This window comes from Schistocerca americana, chromosome 1 (genome assembly GCF_021461395.2).
Source record: "Schistocerca americana isolate TAMUIC-IGC-003095 chromosome 1, iqSchAmer2.1, whole genome shotgun sequence".
Classification (NCBI taxonomy): domain Eukaryota; kingdom Metazoa; phylum Arthropoda; class Insecta; order Orthoptera; family Acrididae; genus Schistocerca; species Schistocerca americana.
Window position 1 is genome coordinate 1,193,827,199 of NC_060119.1, and position 22,765 is coordinate 1,193,849,963.

The following is a 22,765-nucleotide window of genomic DNA, read 5'->3' on the forward strand; positions in this document are numbered from 1 at the left end:
ATGAAACTTTCTGGCAGATTAAAACTGTGTGCCCGACCGAGACTCGAAGTCGGGACCTTTGCTTTTCGCGGGCAAGTGCTCTACCATCTGAGCTACCGAAGCACGACTCACGCCAGGTACTCACAGCTCCTTTCTTTCAGGAGTGCTAGTTCTGCAAGGTTCGCAGGAGAGCTTCTGTAAAGTTTGGAAGGTAGGAGACGAGATACTGGCAGAAGTAGAGCTGTGAGTACCGGGCGTGAGTCGTGCTTCGGTAGCTCAGATGGTAGAGCACTTGCCCGCGAAAGGCAAAGGTCCCGAGTTCGAGTCTCGGTCGGGCACACAGTTTTAATCTGCCAGGAAGTTTCATATCAGCGCACACTCCGCTGCAGATTAATAATCTCATTCTGGAAACATCCCCCAGGCTGTGGCTAAGCCATGTCTCCGCTATATCCTCTCTTTCAGGAGTGCTAGTTCTGCAAGGTTCGCAGGAGAGCTTCTGTAAAGTTTGGAAGGTAGGAGACGAGATACTGGCAGAAGTAGAGCTGTGAGTACCGATCGTGAGTCGTGCTTCGGTAGCTCAGGTGGCAGAGCACTTGCCCGCGGAAGGCAAAGGTCCCGAGTTCGAGTCTCGGTCGGGCACACAGTTTTAATCTGCCAGGAAGTTTCATATCAGCGCACACTCCGCTGCAGAGTGAAAATCTCATTCTGGAAACATCCCCCAGGCTGTGGCTAAGCCATGTCTCCGCTATATCCTCTCTTTCAGGAGTGCTAGTTCTGCAAGGTTCGCAGGAGAGCTTCTGTACAGTTTGGAAGGTAGGAGACGAGATACTGGCAGAAGTAGAGCTGTGAGTACCGGGCGTGAGTCGTGCTTCGGTAGCTCAGATGGTAGAGCGCTTGCCCGCGGAAGGCAAAGGTCCCGAGTTCGAGTCTCGGTCGGGCACACAGTTTTAATCTGCCAGGAAGTTTCATATCAGCGCACACTCCGCTGCAGAGTGAAAATCTCATTTGGGAAACATCCCCCAGGCTGTGGCTAAGCCATGTCTCCGCTATATCCTTTCTTTCAGGAGTGTTAGTTCTGCAAGGTTCGCAGGAGAGCTTCTGTAAAGTTTGGAAGGTAGGAGACGAGATACTGGCAGAAGTAGAGCTGTGAGTACCGGGCGTGAGTCGTGCTTCGGTAGCTCAGATGGTAGAGCACTTGCCCGCGAAAGGCAAAGGTCCCGAGTTCGAGTCTCGGTCGGGCACACAGTTTTAATCTGCCAGGAAGTTTCATATCAGCGCACACTCCGCTGCAGAGTGAAAATCTCATTCTGGAAACATCCCCCAGGCTGTGGCTAAGCCATGTCTCCGCTATATCCTTTCTTTCAGGAGTGCTAGTTCTGCAAGGTTCGCAGGAGAGCTTCTGTAAAGTTTGGAAGGTAGGAGACGAGATACTGGCAGAAGTAGAGCTGTGAGTACCGGGCGTGAGTCGTGCTTCGGTAGCTCAGATGGTAGAGCACTTGCCCGCGAAAGGCAAAGGTCCCGAGTTCGAGTCTCGGTCGGGCACACAGTTTTAATCTACCAGGAAGTTTCATATCAGCGCACACTCCGCTGCAGAGTGAAAATCTCATTCTGGAAACATCCCCCAGGCTGTGGCTAAGCCATGTCTCCGCTATATCCTTTCTTTCAGGAGTGCTAGTTCTGCAAGGTTCGCAGGAGAGCTTCTGTAAAGTTTGGAATGTAGGAGACGAGATACTGGCAGAAGTAGAGCTGTGAGTACTGGGCGTGAGTCGTGCTTCGGTAGCTCAGACAGTCAGCCTTCGGCGGCGCAGCGGTTAGGACGGTGTTTACGTCCCTGCCGCACGTCTGCGCGAGAGGTGTTTACGTTACGTGTGTAGCGGTGTGTCGCGGTAATACATAGAACGAATCATGGCCTTGTCCTTCCGCAAATCGACACTGAAATTTAGTTTTGTTAACGAATATGCTCGACCGAAGGCTTACGAGATCGAACGTTGTTTACGGGACGAGGTGAAAATCGAACCTGACGTTCTAGTTGGAATCCACTTATCTATAGTCAGCAGCGTGGTTTATGTCAAGCTTATAAATGAAGCGGCATGTGACGAACTACTACTTCGACACAGACAAGGACTTCGTTTCTGTCATTCGGACGGGAATGTTGGAGCGGTAACAGTTGAACACGCCGGCATGGGACTCAGAACGATCCGCGTCTTTGAGCTTCCATTCGAAGTGCCAGAAGAATTGGTGACAGACGCCCTGCGTCCTTACGGAACGGTCCTATCCCACGTGGCTGAAAAATGGGCGAGCTTCAAGACGTATCCTGTCCTCAATGGCGTCAGACAAATACGGATTGAACTCCGAAAACACGTCCCGTCATACTTGTACATCGCCGGTTGTAGGGCGATTGTCATTTACGACGGACAACCAAGGACGTGCTCTGGATGTGGGAAGGAGGGACACATACGTTCTGAGTGTGCTCAACGGAGGTTATTACAGCTGCCACGGGATGATCCACCCCTCACGCCGCATCCGACTGTGCTCCCCATGACTTACGTCGCCGCATTACGCGATGACGTGGGCCGCGAGACAGACGCGTACCAAAACACACAGACAGCGGCGGATCGTGGCGAGCCACAGAAAGACGACGTTGCGCTGGACCGCCTGCAGCAGTCACAGGACGCCCTCTCTTCGGTTCCGCTTGAGGCCCCTTCAGATAAGGCACTTGGAGACGTCGAAAATACGACGGCGCACGATTCTGACGTCCCCCACGAACAACTGGAGACCATGCTGACCTCTGATTCCGAGGCCCGGCAACGTAAACAGCGCTCACCAAAACGCCGGAAGAAGCGCCGCCTCACGGTGGAGAATGATCACTCTGATCTAGTAGATAATTCTGAGAAGTTTACGGGTACAGAACAGACGACCATGGATACAGAAGAACTACCTCGCGTGGATGCAACGGTGGCCAGCGGGACGGCGGCACGACCTAATGCTGACGATGCTCCAGACACAGCGAAGGAGCTCGATAGACGGCAACAGGATACTGAGGAGGCTACGGCGCCTGCATCGCACGACAACGATGGGACACTAGGGGACTGGTCAGAAGAGCCACCCCCTTGGGGAACAGATGATGCCGGAGGAACTGCTCCCACGCACTCTCCCGGTGTAAGACCGGCAGGGTGCACGGAATAATGGCAGACTATATGAGGGAACGGCGGGGGACGTTAGTCCGACAGCAGCCTATGTACGGCAAAATTAGCGACCGTACGGTACCCTATCTACGTTGACCGCCATGCACCAAGCTTATCGGATAGGGTCTGTTAACATCAATCGCATTGGGACGCCGGTGAAAATCAAGATGCTCAGTGACATGATAAAGGCTGCGGATTTAGACATCGCACTATTACAAGAAGTTCGGGTACTTCCCCCCTCGGACTTTTACGGTTACGACATTTACTGTTCCCCGTGTGACGAGAGAGGCGTTGGTACAGCTATACTATTAAAGGAAGGGATACGTGCAGACGAAGTAGAGTATTTGCCTTCTGCCCGTGGTACGGCCGTGACCATAGGAGGAATACGTTTGATCAACATATACGCACCGTCAGGTTCGGATAAGAGAAGGGACAGAGCAGATTTTTACGCCCATGAGGTTGTACCGTTGTTCCAGGGACGATACGATGGTTGCATACTCGGCGGAGATTTTAATTGTGTGCTTGACAGAAAGGACCAACAACCTAACTATACTACTAGCCAAGAACTTAGGGAGCTGGTCAACGGGATGGAATTAGTCGATACATGGGACCTGAAGTATCGCAACCAACCAGGATATACATTTTTTACTAGCCACTCCGCGGGTCGTTTGGATCGAATCTACGTTTCAAGGGCGTTAGCAGTGTCGACGGTGGACGCAGAAATATGGCCGACAGCGTTTACAGACCACGAGGCATATATTTGTACAGTTAACCTTGATAGACAGCAGGTGTGGAGACGGAGGGGTAATTGGAAGATGAACGCCTCCCACCTGCGAGATGCAGAATGCCGACGCATGGTGGAGGACGCGTGGCATGGCTGCCTCCGTCGACGAAATTCTTTCGGTTCTATCCTGCAGTGGTGGATCGAGTGCGCGAAGCCAGCTTTACGGAGGACGCTAATAGATTATAGGAAGGAGGTTTCTCAATGGCAGCGCACGACCACTGAGTTTTACTTTACGGCTCTCCGGGAACTGTTAGCTCAACCACCTACACCAGAACGCCAAACGGCCGTCCACCGAGTTAAGGCGAAGCTGGTACAACTTGCGACGCAGAGGATGGCAGGTACGATGATACGCGCGAGGTCGCAGGATTTCCTGCCCAACGAGGTTCCCTCGATGCATTACGTGATAAAGGAAAGACGAAGAAGACGCAGGAATTTAATACATGAGATCGATCTCGGCGATGGACGTCGTTATACAACACAAAGGGGCATAGCACAGGCGTTCACGGATCATTTTAGCAGATTCTATGCGAGCAACGGGGAGGGTCAGAGGGAGATGGGGAACGTCCTGGAAGAGATCCCTGACGCGACGACTGTGAACGGGGAAGCAGACGGGTTATCCGAAATTACGTGTGAAGAGCTGGAAGAAGCGATTAAACGAGGTGCTTGCAACAAGTCCCCAGGTCCAGATGGATTCCCGTTGGAATTTTACCGTGCCTTCGTGACCATTATGACACCGATGTGGCTATGTATGTTTAATGAGCTTCTGCGGCAAGAAGTACCGGTTCACATTCAGTTCACGGAAGGACTCATGATACCGATACCGAAGCCCCGTGGTGGCAAACGGCCTTGTGATTATCGCCCCTTGACCCTCCTTAATAGTGACTACAAGATCTTCATGCGCATCCTGGGAAGTCGTATCAAAAAGTCGCTGGAGCATCGAATACATGCCGATCAGACTTGTCTTGGCGGCATCAGTAATATCCACACAGCCTTGGGAGACTATCGTGACGTCGTCGCCCTCGCGGCTGCATGCCGCCTCCGGGGGGCGATGGTTGCTGTAGATTTCGATCATGCTTTTGATCGCGTGGATCATGTGTACCTCGCGGCGGTGATGAACAGGATGGGTGTCTCGCCATTATTGACCAATGTTGTGATGCGGCTGTTGCACGGCGCCAGATCAGCGATGGTGGTCAACGGAGGGAGAACTGAGTATTTTACGATCTTAAGATCAGTGAGACAGGGTTGCCCCTCGTCGATCCTCCTTTATGCGATTGCCTTAGAACCGTGCCTCGCAGGCCTTCGCCGCCGTCTTACCGGGATCTCCCTACGGCATTTATCATTCAAATGCAGAGCATATGCGGATGCTATTGTGTTCCTCGTACGGAATGAGAGGGAGACTCAAACAGCACTGGATTGGCTACAGACGTATGGTATGGCAGCTGGAAGTGTGGTCAACTACCGAAAATCACAATTCATGCATGTGGGGAGTGGCCTAGAACCAGGAACGGAAGGACCCTTACCTGCGGTGGAAACCCTTCGCTGTTTGGGTATCACCTTTCATAAAGAGACAGCGGGAACGGCTGCGGACAACTACCGAAGATTGTTACTCAGAGTCCGCACGGCAGTACGACTAAACGCCCTACGGTCGATGGATATGTTGCAGCGAGTGTTACTCGTCAACCTTTATCTCGCGCCCAAGATGTGCCACCTGACACACCTTCTCCCCTTGACGCGTACGATGGCTATGAGGATTCAGGCGGCTTTTGGGTACTATGTGTGCCTGGGACAACTCTTTAAGGTACAGTACAACACGCTTACCCTCCCAGCGCGAGAGGGGGGCGTTGGTTTAGTGAACGTGCACGAGAAGGCGCGTGCCATGTTTATTAATACTATGCTCAAACGGTGGCGCAACAGGGACCACTCGCTTACGGGGACGATCATCGAAAAACTCGTACCAACATCGCATCTTCCTCCAGTCAGTGTCGGCCATATATCACCCCCTTTAACGTATGTGCGCACGTTCATCGTGGAACACAGTTACGTTCGAGAGCGTTTACCGACGACCCGACAGTCGACATCGAAGGACGTGTACCATCTGCTCCTTCGACAGATCGCCCGGAATAGGGTGGAACGCAAACATCCAGCTGTTAATTGGCACGTGGTGTGGCGCACGGTCCACCACCCCCACCTACCTACATCAGTCAGATCAACATGGTACCTTGTCGTCAACCGAAAATACCCTACAAATGATAAAAAGTACGCAATACATTTGGCGGATTCGCCCTTGTGTCAGCAATGCGGCGTGCTGGATACGGACGACCATAGGCTGGTCTGCGGCGAGGCATTGGCTGTCTGGACTCTCGCAAGAAAGATAATAGCGTTCATGCGGCGCACTATCTATACAGCAGTCTCTTCTGACATAGTATTTTTTCCAGAAGAAACGAATTTTCCGCGTCATAAGACGAACGCGGTGGCGTGGATCACAGGTATGACGGTCCATTACATCTATAGAGACACACGTACGAACTTACTGAACGTCCTGGATTACTGGCAATACTTGCAAGATGGACACACAAAACTATTACGGCTACAGAAGTACAAGGATTGGTATGCCAATTTCCTAGTAACGGTTTTTGCGGACCCGCCATATACCTGGGGTGTGCCGGGTGCGCAAAGATGAGCGGCGGTGCTGTCTTGTGAAACCGACCAAGTTAAAGTGATCGACTAAGAACACTATGCGAGTATGCGACTTGCGAAAAACTCGCACTTGAACAGTTATCAAGTGAATGTATTTCAAATTTTGTTTTCATATCCAAAATACTTTTCTTTAGGGTGCCGGAGGTGGCCCCACTTCGATTTTGTTGTTATTTCATGCTGCATGGTAGGACGGCAGCAAGGATCCTTCCAGAACAGTTATCATGTGACAGGACGTACTATGTTTATTATGTTTATTTTGTGAATAATAAAGGTTTATGTTTCTCCTAAAAAAAAAAAAAAAAAAAAAGTGGTTAAGAAAAAAAAAAAATAATAATAAAAGATGGTAGAGCACTTGCCCGCGAAAGGCAAAGGTCCCGAGTTCGAGTCTCGGTCGGGCACACAGTTTTAATCTGCCAGGAAGTTTCATATCAGCGCACACTCCGCTGCAGAGTGAAAATCTCATTCTGGAAACATCCCCCAGGCTGTGGCTAAGCCATGTCTCCGCTATATCCTTTCTTTCAGGAGTGCTAGTTCTGCAAGGTTCGCAGGAGAGCTTCTGTAAAGTTTGGAAGGTAGGAGACGAGATACTGGCAGAAGTAGAGCTGTGAGTACCGGGCGTGAGCCGTGCTTCGGTAGCTCAGATGGTAGAGCACTTGCCCGCGAAAGGCAAAGGTCCCGAGTTCGAGTCTCGGTCGGGCACACAGTTTTAATCTGCCAGGAAGTTTCATATCAGCGCACACTCCGCTGCAGAGTGAAAATCTCATTCTGGAAACATCCCCCAGGCTGTGGCTAAGCCATGTCTCCGCTATATCCTTTCTTTCAGGAGTGCTAGTTCTGCAAGGTTCGCAGGAGAGCTTCTGTAAAGTTTGGAAGGTAGGAGACGAGATACTGGCAGAAGTAGAGCTGTGAGTACCGGGCGTGAGTCGTGCTTCGGTAGCTCAGATGGTAGAGCACTTGCCCGCGAAAGGCAAAGGTCCCGAGTTCGAGTCTCGGTCGGGCACACAGTTTTAATCTGCCAGGAAGTTTCATAACTTCCGCCCTATATTTTAACTCCATTTTTAAGCCTTCCTTTTATTTCCGTCATTGCTTCTTCGATGTACAGACTGAACAGTAGGAGCGAAAGACTGCATTCCTGTCATACATGCTTTTAAATCCGAGCACTTCGTTCTTGGACATCCACTCTTTCCACCCCTCTTGACTCTTTTACATGCTGGATATTATCCATCTCTCCCTATAGCTTACCCTTATTTTCCTCAGAACTTCCAACATATTGCTCCATTTTACATTGTCGAACTCTTTTTCCAGGTCAACACATTCTATGTCTTGATTTCTCTTTATTCTTTCTTGCATTATCAACTACAACGTCGGATTTGCCTCTCTGGTGCCTTTACCTTTCCTGAGGCTTAACTAGTAATCATCTAACACATCCTCAATTTTCTTTTCCGTACTTCTGTATATTATTCCGTAAGAACCTGAATGTTACGCTGTTAAGTTGATTGTACGTTAATTCTCACAACCGGGGGTGGGGGTTCAGCTGTTGCTGTCTTCAGAATTTTGTGTATGATATTTCTCCGAAAGTCAGATGGTATGTTGCACATTCCACACAATCAGAGCAGTTCCCAATGAGCACCCATAGCGTACGGATCTCCGTGCCGGCACGTTCACAGGAGCTCAGTCCGTGAGTTCACCTGATGATGGCGACATGTATGATCGCCGAAATGTTGTGCCAGTTGCACACTATGGACCAGCAGCACACCCGTGGATATATTGAATGTGTATAGAATTACTTTGCGAAATTATCTCATTCAGTGCGCTTTCTGCTTTAGTAGGTGCAACTTTCACGTTTCCTCCTTAAGTTAAAATATAACGCTTCACTGCAAATTATCAGCTGTCCAATTCTGATAGCATTATTCACACGCAAAGAGCGGACATCAGTGCGTCTCACTCTCACTCGACCCTCCCCCCTCCCCTACCCTCACTGTTGACTGCGAATCAACTGCAACCCCATATCACAAAGTATATTCGGTTCGACAGTATATAAACAATAGCACAGTATGCCCTGCGGTTATCAGATTCAGACAATGCTACCATTTGGTGCTTTAATGCTTCGCTTTGCGGTGATTCTGACAATATTTCTGTATCTCATGGTACCATGTGATGGTAACTTGAGAGATCAGGACGATTACCATTCGAAGAAATGGATCGAACGGGCGTGGCGGCAAATGAAGCGTCTCACAGACAGTTGCTGCGTTGATAACTTCACCTACACGTTTTCATCTCATCAAGAAGGAAAGCTTGTTGTGGAGTCGGAGATTGCCTGCAAGAGTCACTGCAAACCTGAGGAACATAAAACGCATCCTGGTCTCGAGTACTGTAGGCCACGGCGCATTTTGAATCCTGGAGACTTTCGGCAATGCGGAGGATGTGAATGTACTTTGAGACTAACTTAAGTGTAATTGACGTTGGCAACATCTCAACCACACTTTTGTCAGCATTGATGTTCAGAATAACAGACTATATAACCGCATTGTTTTGTATTATATTGACCCATAATACTTTACAACTCATTAACTTATTTTTGTTTTATTTATTATAATTTTATTGAATACATTGTAATGTTTTATTTTTAATCAATTTCTTGTTAACAGTAAAAGAAAATATATTGTGGTTTTATTAATGAATCACTTCAACGTATTAGATTCAAGACAGAAATCTGTACTTGAAACACAAATTTTAAGGCTAAACACATTGTTATGTTGGGCTAGTAGAAAATATGAATCAAAGTAATACGTCCAAAGTTACGACAGAAGAATAATAATTGTTTCCCATGTTCCTTAATTTGTACATTTATGTATAAATACGCAATGAATCTCTCCTCACTTATTTTGTACTAACAAACAAAGATGACATTTGTAAAAGAGTGTGACGTACAAACGGGAATAAGTAAACTCATCAGCGTTTTTCTACTGATAGAGAAATGAGACTTAAATTCATTCTAAAATTGTTGTTAATCTCAAAACACTATAACAACTGACGCACATTAATTTGCAAAGTTTTGAAATCCTTTTGATTTGGATATAGTTGAAAAAAATTATACCCATTCCACGAGATAAGTAATCGAAAATGAACACGTTTAAGAATCTAACGACTCCGCAAATTATTTTACAGATACGTCACCGGTTTTGCATTCGGGAAAACAAGAGTTTATTATGGAATTTCGACGAAAATTTTAAGAACCCTATGCCGTGTTGTTTGACAGTGTGAGAAATATTGATATTAAGAAACAGCTTTGTGTAGCATGCAAGGAAATCTAAACGAAAACAATATCAGATTAAGAAGAAATGAATATCTGAAATAGTAAGTATTACTACCAATCCAACGAAAATACGGAAAGTTAGCGCTATCTTTTTCGTGTGTCTTCCAACTGCCTTGATGAGCCTCAACATTATTTCGTATCTATGAGCTAGCCTAAGCATCTACAACCAACATCCTGATTCATCGGTCCTGTTTCACGTTATGTTTGACATTTCCTTCATACTTACGCTTGTGGCTCCCTCCATTAAAATTCAATTCATTCTCTGAAATCGTCGTGTAACATAATAGACATTAAATACAGAAGCAGGAAAGTTAAGGCGAACCACAACAACCTACGGGATTAATTTAATTATGGACATGTAAAAACCGCTTACAGACTGTAATTCAGTTACTGTTCTCATTGAGATGGGCTGTGGAATAACATGAAAGAATATTATCTCGTCTTCAACGAGGAAGTGATTAAAGACGGAAGGTTGAAAAGATGTGAGTAACGAGTGAACCTACAGTCGATTAATGTATATATTACAATGCTATTGCAGTTCTGTATCTCCATTTATAGGTTTGTGACCACTGTACAGTGAGTATTGTGAAATTTTAACTGACTGCCGTCGTCTCATTACATGTGAAAGGAATTGCGTCTACATATTTCTACCTGTATGAACTTTTAGCAGTATATGGCTCTCTTTGTGATCCCTATTCGGTCGATGTGTTGTTAGAAGAAGAATATTTTTATATATCACTTTGAATACGAAATCTGGGAACGCTGTAACGTTTCGCAAAATTTTTGTTTTCGTTCGAAACTCGTCAGTTAAGAAGTTTGAGCATATCGTTGATCGATTCCATTTTAATATGTGATTGTTGTACCGTAGGCCAGTCTTTCGTATACAACCTACATGTTACTAATGAAAGGGTAACAGCCACACAACTTGCTTATAATTTAACCATATGGTGGAGGTGTTCAACCTTGCTACAGTCAGCTATTTATATAGTGTGATTAACTTCAGTTTCGGTAATGTTTATATTTTGTAAACTTCATCACTTCGCAATTGTCTATGTTTGGAACGAACTGGTGTCATCTGCTCCCGGTTGATGTCCAAGGCCCAGCTGCACATTTGTACGGTTGTAGGTATCAATTTTATGGTTGCAGGAGTCAATTTTTTAATACAAGTATGGACACAATTGATCATGATCCACATCTGCCTCTAATTAAAGTTTCCCCCTAGCAGGTTAAACAGAGAACGAACTGAAACCACTGTCCGAGAATTACCGTAGCACGGTTTTGGTACATATTCTCAACACTCATTTAACCGCCTAGATTTCGGAGATACATTCCTGAATGTTTCCAAGATCACTGGCAGGCAATCGAGGTAACGGAAACGTAAATGGGACGGCACGCTTCATAATGCATAGACCATACAATCAAAATTGGAACTCCTAAAAGCCGACACAAAACTGGCATGGGTTGACCAAAATTCAGAAGCAGACTTCAAAGAGCATCAAAATCGACAAAATTACGATAGAAACGGACTGGTAAAATTCTAACAAAATATGAAGAAGAAAATACACATAATATTGAAATAAATACCCTCCAGATTATTAGTCAACCAGTCTTTGTTTTAAACGTCGTACTGTGACTTTCTAAGTAAATAATTAAGAAAATTTTTGACTTCAACCATGTCACCTCGAAGATCTTTTAAAGTATGAATAACTGAATTACCATTTCACTTTCATAAAACCGATTGAAATCCTGATTGAATATCTTCCATATTAGAGGAAATTTAGTTAATATTGCATGAAACAAAAAATAAAATGACGCCGAGGGAAAAATAATAGGGCGCCAAGGAGAAGATGGTAAAATCGCTGAAACGTAGGGAATAAGTAGCAAAACCGACAGCAAACTATTTCAGAGAAATGTCCCAGGTGACTGGAAATGTGTTCGAATCCAGTCTTTTCATAAGAAAGAGGACAAAACAGACATTCGTTACGACGGGAGGTATGCGTTCTATCGAGTGCTTACGGAATTGTGTTAAGAATCTTTCTTAATGACCTTGAAGCTCTGATCTGCGATCTAGATGCAGAACATCAACCATGATTCAGGAAATGTAGATGCTTTTAGAACAAATCTCCTACCTCAAATTCCTATAGCATACATACAAGTGCAAGTCTAGAAGTTTATCACCACTGCAGGCATATGATTGGACAGGCAGACACAGACACACACACACACACACACACACACACACACACACACACACACACACAGCTTAAGAAATCAAAATGATTAAAACGTAATAGAAAAACGACAAAGCTTTCCCAACAAAAATTTCGTTACTCCACCACAAATTCATAGGCAAAATTTGTAAATCTTACAATACCAACCGAGGAACAGAGCAATCCACGGAGACTCACTACCCTGTCCTCAACTCTCCGCCTTATTCTCTTATTTTCTTCTTTTTTTCTTGAGTCATAAATCTTCATTTGATGCGAATTCCCACATACTCCTCTCCTGTGGCAACCAGAGTAGCACTTGCAACCTACGCCCTGAATTATTTGATCGATGAATTGCAATCTCTGTCTCCTCAACAATTTTTTCTCTCTACAGCCCCCTCATAGTACCATGGAAGTCATTCTCTGATGTCTTAATGCATGTCCTATCATCCTGTCCCTTCTCCTTGTCAACGTTCTCCACAAATTCCTTTCCTCTCCGGTTATGCTCAGAATCTCCTCATTCCTTCACATTCGTCTGTAGTAGCACATATCAAACGCTTCGATTCTCTTCTCTATCGGTTTTCTCACAGTCCATGTTTCACTACCGTGCAGTGGTGTGCTCCAGATATATACTCCCAGACATTTCTTCCTGAAATTAAGGCCTATGTTTGGTACTAGTAGACTTCTCAAGAATTCCCTTTTTGCCATCCCTAGCCTGCTCCTGATATCGACCTTTCCCCGTCCGTCATTGGTTATTTTGCTGCGCAAATGGTAGAATTCCTTATCTTCATCTACTTCGTGACAATCAATCCTGATGTTAAGTTTCCGGCTGTTCTCATTGATGCTACTTCTCATTACTTTCGTCTTTCTTCGATTTACCCGCAGTCCACATTCTGTACTAATTAGTCTGTTGAATCCATTCACCAGACCATGCAATTCTTCTACACTTCGACTCAGGATTGCGATGTCATCAGCGAATCGTATTATTGATAAACTTCCACCTTAAATTTTAACTCCATTTTTAAACCTTCCTTTTATTTCCATCATTGCTGCTTCGATGTACAGACTGAACAGTAGGAGCGAAAGACTACATTCCTGTCATACATGCTTTGAAATCCGAGCACTTCGCTCTTGGTCATCCACTCTTTCCATCCCTCTTGACCCTTGCACATGCTGTATATTATCCATCTCTCCCTATAGCTTACCCTTATTTTCCTCAGAACTTCCAACATATTGCTCCATTTTACATTGTCGAACTCTTTTTCCAGGTCTATGTCTTGATTTCTCTGTATTCTTTCTTGCATTATCAACTACAACGTCAGATTTGCCTCTCTGGTGCCTTTACCTTTCCTGAGACTTAACTAGTAATCATCTAACACATCCTCAATTTTCTTTTCCGTACTTCTGTATATTATTCCGTTAGAACCAAAATGTTACGCTGTTAAGTTGATTGTACGTTAATTCTCACAATCGGGGGTGGGGTTTCAGCTGTTGCTGTCTTCAGAATTTTGTGGATGATATTTCTCCGAAAGTCAGATGGTATGTTGCACATTCTACACAACCACGTATTAAAATGTCGTTCTATTGCCACTTCCCTCAATGATTGTACACATTCTGACGGAATTTTATCCATCCCTTTTACCTTATCTAATCTTAATTCTTCATAAATTCTAATTCCAACAAAGGATCTCCTATCTCCCTTTGCTCCTACACAAGCTTATTGTTCACTTCCGCATCGGAAAAAGTAATTATAATCTGAAAACAAAGTGAATGCATTGACTACTGACTTATTAGGTGAAAATAAAGTTATAAAATTATTTCAAGCGTTTGACGTTCATTTCAACAACAGAAAACAAACGATATACTCAGTAGAAAAATTTTGTGAAATGGAGCCGCAAATTGCACTCCAGATGTCATAAGCTCAGCACATAATGGAAACCCTCGGCAGTGCGAAGACATATCTTTAATTACTGTACCAGGCCAAATACCTTAGACATTTCGGAAGAATAATTCAGTCATCAGGATTAAATCGAAAAGCAAACAACGGGAAAGTCAATAAACTATAAAACGCCTATATAAATACTATGAACAGTCACAATAAATCAATATGTCAGATCGTAAAGCACCCTAGACAACAGTAATCAAAGTAGAGTCATTATTTGTATCAGCTATTAACATATTCGAAGGTATAACAGAATTCCAAAATACTGATGGGTGAGAAATAAAAATTTTTGGAAAATTGACATAAATAGATTTTGGATGAAAAAGAAATCTCATGACTTACACCAACACTCTGAGTAAATCTGTTTCAATATCAGAAAGAGTTAACTGAAATTTTCTTCCCAGAATGAATGATGGCAAGGACACAAAAAGAATTCATAATCACAAAATCTTAAACACGGTTGCGAAACAGCAATTGTGTAAATCTGATGATGTTGAAAACTCAGCCAACCAGTTGCAAATAAATGTTTATTTGTCTTTGAACTAGGTTTCGATATTTGTAAAAATATATTCTTCAGAAGTAGTGAGACTTGTTACATCCAATGTTGGTGCATTAGATTAGATGAAGCCCAGCGGCTCCTGGTGTAAACAAAATTGACAGAACGAGATTTATCGCAGGCCATGGCTTCAGATAGTAGCTAGATTACATATATCACACTTCTGAATGAATGCTCACTAGCAAGCGCCCACAAGTAGAGGCCCATGTCAACATGAGATTGTAATACACATCACAGGGTAAAATATTTGCATAGGGTATACGTAACTTATGCAAACATTTTATCCTGTAACGCCTATTACAATTTCATGTTGACAACAGCTTCTACCTGTCGTCATTTACTAGTAAGCATTCAGACTGAAGTATGATGTATATGTAATCTGGCTGCTATCTGAAGCCATGTCTTGTGATAATTCTTGTTTTGTCTAATATCAAAATCTAGGTCAAGGGCAAATATATCTTTATTTGTAACTGTTTGGCTGATTTTTCAGCCTATTCTAATTCACAATGTTGCTATCAAAACGACAGTTAAGAACAACTGTGTGCTTGAAAGATCAATTGTCTGCTTGGAATTGAAAGATAACTTCTGGAAATTGTCATCACAAATAACATGTCACATATTAATTCTGAATTAGAGCACTTATCGATATTTGTCAGCCTGAAAACAAACTGAGGATTGGAACCGACAAAACTTGTACACAAGAACGGAAGAGAAAGTTTAGATCAAGAGGTATTAGGAAACTAACAAACCTGAATTAGATAATGCACACACCTCAGTTGTGCATAACGATGTGCCAACAAAATAAGTGATAGGGATACCAGAATTTGGCGGCTTCCTAAGTGATATATTCTGTCCTATGGCATCATTAGGTCAAACTCCAGAGTCGCTTGCCTCAAATATACCAAATATGCGTGAAGGTTGATGGCATATTACTTTAACTTCGTTTCGACACCTAGCATATCAATCGAGGTATAGAATCATATACTATACACTGCTGCCTATTAATGACAATGTTCATACGGTCATCTCTTAGAAAAGAAACGTGTTAAAAGAGAAAAAGAAACAAATTAACAAACAAACACACACACACACACACACACACACACACACACACACACACACACACACACAGCTCAACGAATCAAAATGACTAAAACGTAATAGAAAAATGACAAAGCTTACCCAACAAAAATTTCGTTACTCCACCACAAATTCATAGGCAAAATTTGTAAATCTTATAATACTAACCAAGGAACAGAGCAATCCACGGAGACTCACTACCCTGTCCTCAACTCTCCGCCTTTTTCTCTTATTTTCTCCTTTTTTTTCTTGAGTCATAAATCTTCATTTGATGCGGATTCCCACGTACTCCTCTCCTGTGCCAACCAGAGTAGCACTTGCAACCTACGCCCTCAATTATTTGATCGATGAATTGCAATCTCTGTCTCCTCAACAATTTTTTCTCTCTACAGCCCCCTCATAGTACCATGGAAGTCATTCTCTGATGTCTTAACGCATGTCCTATCATTCTGTCCCTTCTCCTTGTCAACGTTCTCCACAAATTCCTTTCCCCTCCGGTTATGCTCAGAATCTCCTCATTCCTTCAAATTCGTCTGTAGTAGCACATATCAAACGCTTCGATTCTCTTCTCTATCGGTTTTCTCACAGTCCATGATTCACTACCGTGCAGTGGTGTGCTCCAGATGTATACTCCCAGACATTTCTTCCTGAAATTAAGGCCTATGTTTGGTACTAGTAGACTTCTCAAGAATTCCCTTTTTGTCATCGCTAGCCAGCTCCTGATATCGACCTTTCCCCGTCCGTCATTGGTTATTTTGCTGCGCAAATGGTAGAATTCCTTATCTTCATCTACTTCGTGACAATCAATCCTGATGTTAAGTTTCCGGCTGTTCTCATTGATGCTACTTCTCATTACTTTCGTCTTTCTTCGATTTACCCTCAGTCCACATTCTGTACTAATTAGTCTGTTGATTCCATTCACCAGACCATGCAATTCTTCTACTCTTCGACTCAGGATAGCGATGTCATCAGCGAATCGTATTATTGATAAACTTCCACCCTAAATTTTAACTCCATTTTTAAACCTTCCTTTTATTTCCATCATTGCTGCTTCGATGTACAGACTGAACAGTAGGAGCGAAAGACTACATTCCTGTCATACATGCTTTGAAATCCGAGCACTTCGCTCTTGGTCATCCACTCTTTCCATCCCTCTTGACCCTTGCACATGCTGTATATTATCCATCTCTCCCTATAGCTTACCCTTATTTTCCTCAGAACTTCCAACATATTGCTCCATTTTACATTGTCGAACTCTTTTTCCAGGTCTATGTCTTGATTTCTCTGTATTCTTTCTTGCACTATCAACTACAACGTCAGATTTGCCTCTCTGGTGCCTTTACCTTTCCTGAGGCTTAACTAGTAATCATCTAACACATCCTCAATTTTCTTTTCCGTACTTCTGTATATTATTCCGTTAGAACCTAAATGTTACGCTGTTAAGTTGATTGTACGTTAATTCTCACAATCGGGGGTGGGGGTTCAGCTGTTGCTGTCTTCAGAATTTTGTGGATGATATTTCTCCGAAAGTCAGATGGTATGTTGCACATTCTACACAACCACGTATTAAAATGTCGTTCTATTGCCACTTCCCTCAATGATTGTAGACATTCTGACGGAATTTTATCCATCCCTTTTACCTTATCTAATCTTAATTCTTCATAAATTCTAATTCCAACAAAGGATCTCCTATCCCCCTTTGCTCCTACACAAGCTTATTGTTCACTTCCGCATCGGAAAAAGTAATTATAGTCTGAAAACAAAGTGAATGCATTGACTACTGACTTATTAGGTGAAAATAAAGTTATAAAATTATTTCAAGCGTTTGACGTTCATTTCAACAACAGAAAACAAACGATATACTCAGTAGAAAAATTTTGTGAAATGGAGCCGCAAATTGCACTCCAGATGTCATAAGCTCAGCACATAATGGAAACCCTCGGCAGTGCGAAGACATATCTTTAATTACTGTACCAGGCCAAATACCTTAGACATTTCGGAAGAATAATTCAGTCATCAGGATTAAATCGAAAAGCAAACAACGGGAAAGTCAATAAACTATAAAACGCCTATATAAATACTATGAACAGTCACAATAAATCAATATGTCAGATCGTAAAGCACCCTAGACAACAGTAATCAAAGTAGAATCATTATTTGTATCAGCTATTAACATATTCGAAGGTATAACAGAATTCCAAAATACTGATGGGTGAGAAATAAAAATTTTTGGAAAATTGACATAAATAGATTTTGGATGAAAAAGAAATCTCATGACTTACACCAACACTCTGAGTAAATCTGTTTCAATATCAGAAAGAGTAAACTGAAATTTTCTTCCCAGAATGAATGATGGCAAGGACATAAAAAGAATTCATAATCACAAAATCTTAAACACGGTTGCGAAACAGCAATTGTGTAAATCTGATGATGTTTAAAACTCAGCCAACCAGTTGCAAATAAATGTTTATTTGTCTTTGAACTAGGTTTCGATATTTGTAAAAATATATTCTTCAAAAGTAGTGAGACTTGTTACATCCAATGTTGGTGCATTAGATTAGATGAAGCCCAGCGGCTCCTGGTGTAAACAAAATTGACAGAACGAGATTTATCGCAGGCCATGGCTTCAGATAGTACCTAGATTACATATATCATACTTCTGAGTGAATGCTCACTAGCAAGCGCCCACAAGTAGAGGCCCATGTCAACATGAGATTGTAATACACGTCACAGGGTAAAATATTTGCATAGGGTATACGTAACTTATGCAAACAGTTTATCCTGTGACGCCTATTACAATTTCATGTTGACAACAGCTTCTACCTGTCGTCATTTACTAGTAAGCATTCAGACTGAAGTATGATGTATATGTAATCTGGCTGCTATCTGAAGCCATGTCTTGTGATAATTCTTGTTTTGCCTAATATCAAAATCTAGGTCAAGGGCAAATATATTTTTATTTGTAACTGTTTGGCTGATTTTTCAGCCTATTCTAATTCACAATGTTGCTATCAAAACGACAGTTAAGAACAACTGTGTGCTTGAAAGATCAATTGTCTGCTTGGAATTGAAAGATAACTTCTGGAAATTGTCATCACAAATAACATGACACATATTAATTCTGAATTAGTGCACTTATCGACATTTGTCAGCCTGAAAACAAACTGAGGATTGGAACCGACAAAACTTGTACACAAGAACGGAAGAGAAAGTTTAGATCAAGAGGTATTAGGAAACTAACAAACCTGAATTAGATAATGCACACACCTCAGTTGTGCATAACGATGTGCCAACAAAATAAGTGATAGGGATACCAGAATTTGGCGGCTTCCTAAGTGATATATTCTGTCCTATGGCATCATTAGGTCAAACTCCAGAGTCGCTTGCCTCAAATATACCAAATATGCGTGAAGGTTGATGGCATATTACTTTAACTTCGTTTCGACACCTAGCATATCAATCGAGGTATAGAATCATATACTATACACTGCTGCCTATTAATGACAATGTTCATACGGTCATCTCTTAGAAAAGAAACGTGTTAAAAGAGAAAAAGAAACAAATTAACAAACAAACACACACACACACACACACACACACACACACACACACACACACACACACACACACAGCACAACGAATCAAAATGATTAAAACGTAATAGAAAAATGACAAAGCTTACCCAACAAAAATTTCGTTACTCCACCACAAATTCATAGGCAAAATTTGTAAATCTTATAATACTAACCAAGGAACAGAGCAATCCACGGAGACTCACTACCCTGTCCTCAACTCTCCGCCTTTTTCTCTTATTTTCTCCTTTTTTTTCTTGAGTCATAAATCTTCATTTGATGCGGATTCCCACATACTCCTCTCCTGTGCCAACCAGAGTAGCACTTGCAACCTACGCCCTCAATTATTTGATCGATGAATTGCAATCTCTGTCTCCTCAACAATTTTTTCTCTCTACAGCCCCCTCATAGTACCATGGAAGTCATTCTCTGATGTCTTAACGCATGTCCTATCATTCTGTCCCTTCTCCTTGTCAACGTTCTCCACAAATTCCTTTCCCCTCCGGTTATGCTCAGAATCTCCTCATTCCTTCAAATTCGTCTGTAGTAGCACATATCAAACGCTTCGATTCTCTTCTCTATCGGTTTTCTCACAGTCCATGATTCACTACCGTGCAGTGGTGTGCTCCAGATGTATACTCCCAGACATTTCTTCCTGAAATTAAGGCCTATGTTTGGTACTAGTAGACTTCTCAAGAATTCCCTTTTTGCCATCGCTAGCTTGCTCCTGATATCGACCTTTCCCCGTCCGTCATTGGTTATTTTGCTGCGCAAATGGTAGAATTCCTTATCTTCATCTACTTCGTGACAATCAATCCTGATGTTAAGTTTCCGGCTGTTCTCATTGATGCTACTTCTCATTACTTTCGTCTTTCTTCGATTTACCCTCAGTCCACATTCTGTACTAATTAGTCTGTTGATTCCATTCACCAGACCATGCAATTCTTCTACTCTTCGACTCAGGATAGCGATGTCATCAGCGAATCGTATTATTGATAAACTTCCACCCTAAATTATAACTCCATTTTTAAACCTTCCTTTTATTTCCATCATTGTTGCTTCGATGTACAGACTGAACAGTAGGAGCGAAAGACTACATTCCTGTCATACATACTTTGAAATCCGAGCACTTCGCTCTTGGTCATCCACTCTTTCCATCCCTCTAGACCCTTGCACATGCTGTATATTATCCATCTCTCCCTATAGCTTACCCTTATTTTCCTCAGAACTTCCAACATATTGCTCCATTTTACATTGTCGAACTCTTTTTCCAGGTCTATGTCTTGATTTCTCTGTATTCTTTTTTGCATTATCAACTACAACGTCGGATTTGCCTCTCTGGTGCCTTTTCCTTTAGAACCTAAATGTTACGCTGTTAAGTTGATTGTACGTTAATTCTCACAATCGGGGGTGGGGGTTCAGCTGTTGCTGTCTTCCGAATTTTGTGGATGATATTTCTCCGAAAATTAGATGGTATGTTGCACATTCTACACAACCACGTATTGAAATGTCGTTCTATTGCCACTTCGCTCAATGATTGTAGACATTCTGACGGAATTTTATCCATCCCTTTTACCTCATCTAATCTTAATTCTTCATAAATTCTAATTCCAATAAAGGATCTCCTATCTCCCTTCGCCCCTACACAAGCTTATTGTTCACTTACGCATCGGAAAAAGTAATTATAATCTGAAAACAAAGTGAATGCATTGACTACTGACTTATTAGGTGAAAATAAAGTTATAAAATTATTTCAAGCGTTTCACGTTCATTTCAACAACAGAAAACAAACGATATACTCAGTAGAAAAATTTTGTGAAATGGAGCCCCAAATTGCACTCCAGATGTCATAAGCTCAGCACATAATGGAAACCCTCGGCAGTGCGAAGACATATCTTTAATTACTGTACCAGGCCACATACCTTAGACATTTCGGAAGAGTAATTCAGTCATCAGGATTAAATCGAAAAGCAAACAACGGGAAAGTCAATAAACTATAAAACGCCTATATAAATACTATGAACAGCCACAATGAATCAATATGTCGGATCGTAAAGCACTCTAGATAACAGTAATCAAAGTAGAATCATTATTTGTATCAGCTATTAACATATTCGAAGGTATATCAGAATTCCAAAATACTGATGTTTGAGAAAAAAAAATTTTTGGAAAATTGACATAAATAGATTTTGTATGAAAAAGAAATCTCATGACTTATACCAACACTCTGAGTAAATCTGTTTCAATATCAGAAAGAGTTAACTGAAATTTTCTTCCCAGAATGAATGATGGCAAGGACACAAAAAGAATTCATAATCACAAAATCTTAAACACGGTTGCGAAACAGCAATTGTGTAAATCTGATGATGTTGAAAACTCAGCCAACCAGTTGCAAATAAATGTTTATTTGTCTTTGAACTAGGTTTCGATATTTGTAAAAATATATTCTTCAGAAGTAGTGAGACTTGTTACATCCAATGTTGGTGCATTAGATTAGATGAAGCCCAGCGGCTCCTGGTGTAAACAAAATTGACAGAACGAGATTTATCGCAGGCCATGGCTTCAGATAGTAGCTAGATTACATATATCATACTTCTGAATGAATGCTCACTAGCAAGCGCCCACAAGTAGAGGCCCTTGTCAACATGAGATTGTAATACGCGTCACAGGGTAAAATATTTGCATAGGGTATACGTAACTTATGCAAACATTTTATCCTGTGATGCCTATTACAATTTCATGTTGACAACAGCTTCTACCTGTCGTCATTTACTAGTAAGCATTCAGACTGAAGTATGATGTATATGTAATCTGGCTGCTATCTGAAGCCATGTCTTGTGATAATTCTTGTTTTGTCTAATATCAAAATCTAGGTCAAGGGCAAATATATCTTTATTTGTAACTGTTTGGCTGATTTTTCAGCCTATTCTAATTCACAATGTTGCTATCAAAACGACAGTTAAGAACAACTGTGTGCTTGAAAGATCAATTGTCTGCTTGGAATTGAAAGATAACTTCTGGAAATTGTCATCACAAATAACATGTCACATATTAATTCTGAATTAGAGCACTTATCGATATTTGTCAGCCTGAAAACAAACTGAGGATTGGAACCGACAAAACTTGTACACAAGAACGGAAGAGAAAGTTTAGATCAAGAGGTATTAGGAAACTAACAAACCTGAATTAGATAATGCACACACCTCAGTTGTGCATAACGATGTGCCAACAAAATAAGTAATAGAGATACCAGAATTTGGCGGCTTCCTAAGTGATATATTCTGTCCTATGGCATCATTAAGTCAAACTCCAGAGTCGATTGCCTCAAATATACCAAATATGCGTGAAGGTTGATGGCATATTACTTTAACTTCGTTTCGACACCAAGCATATCAATCGAGGTATAGAATCATATACTATACACTGCTGCCTATTAATGACAATGTT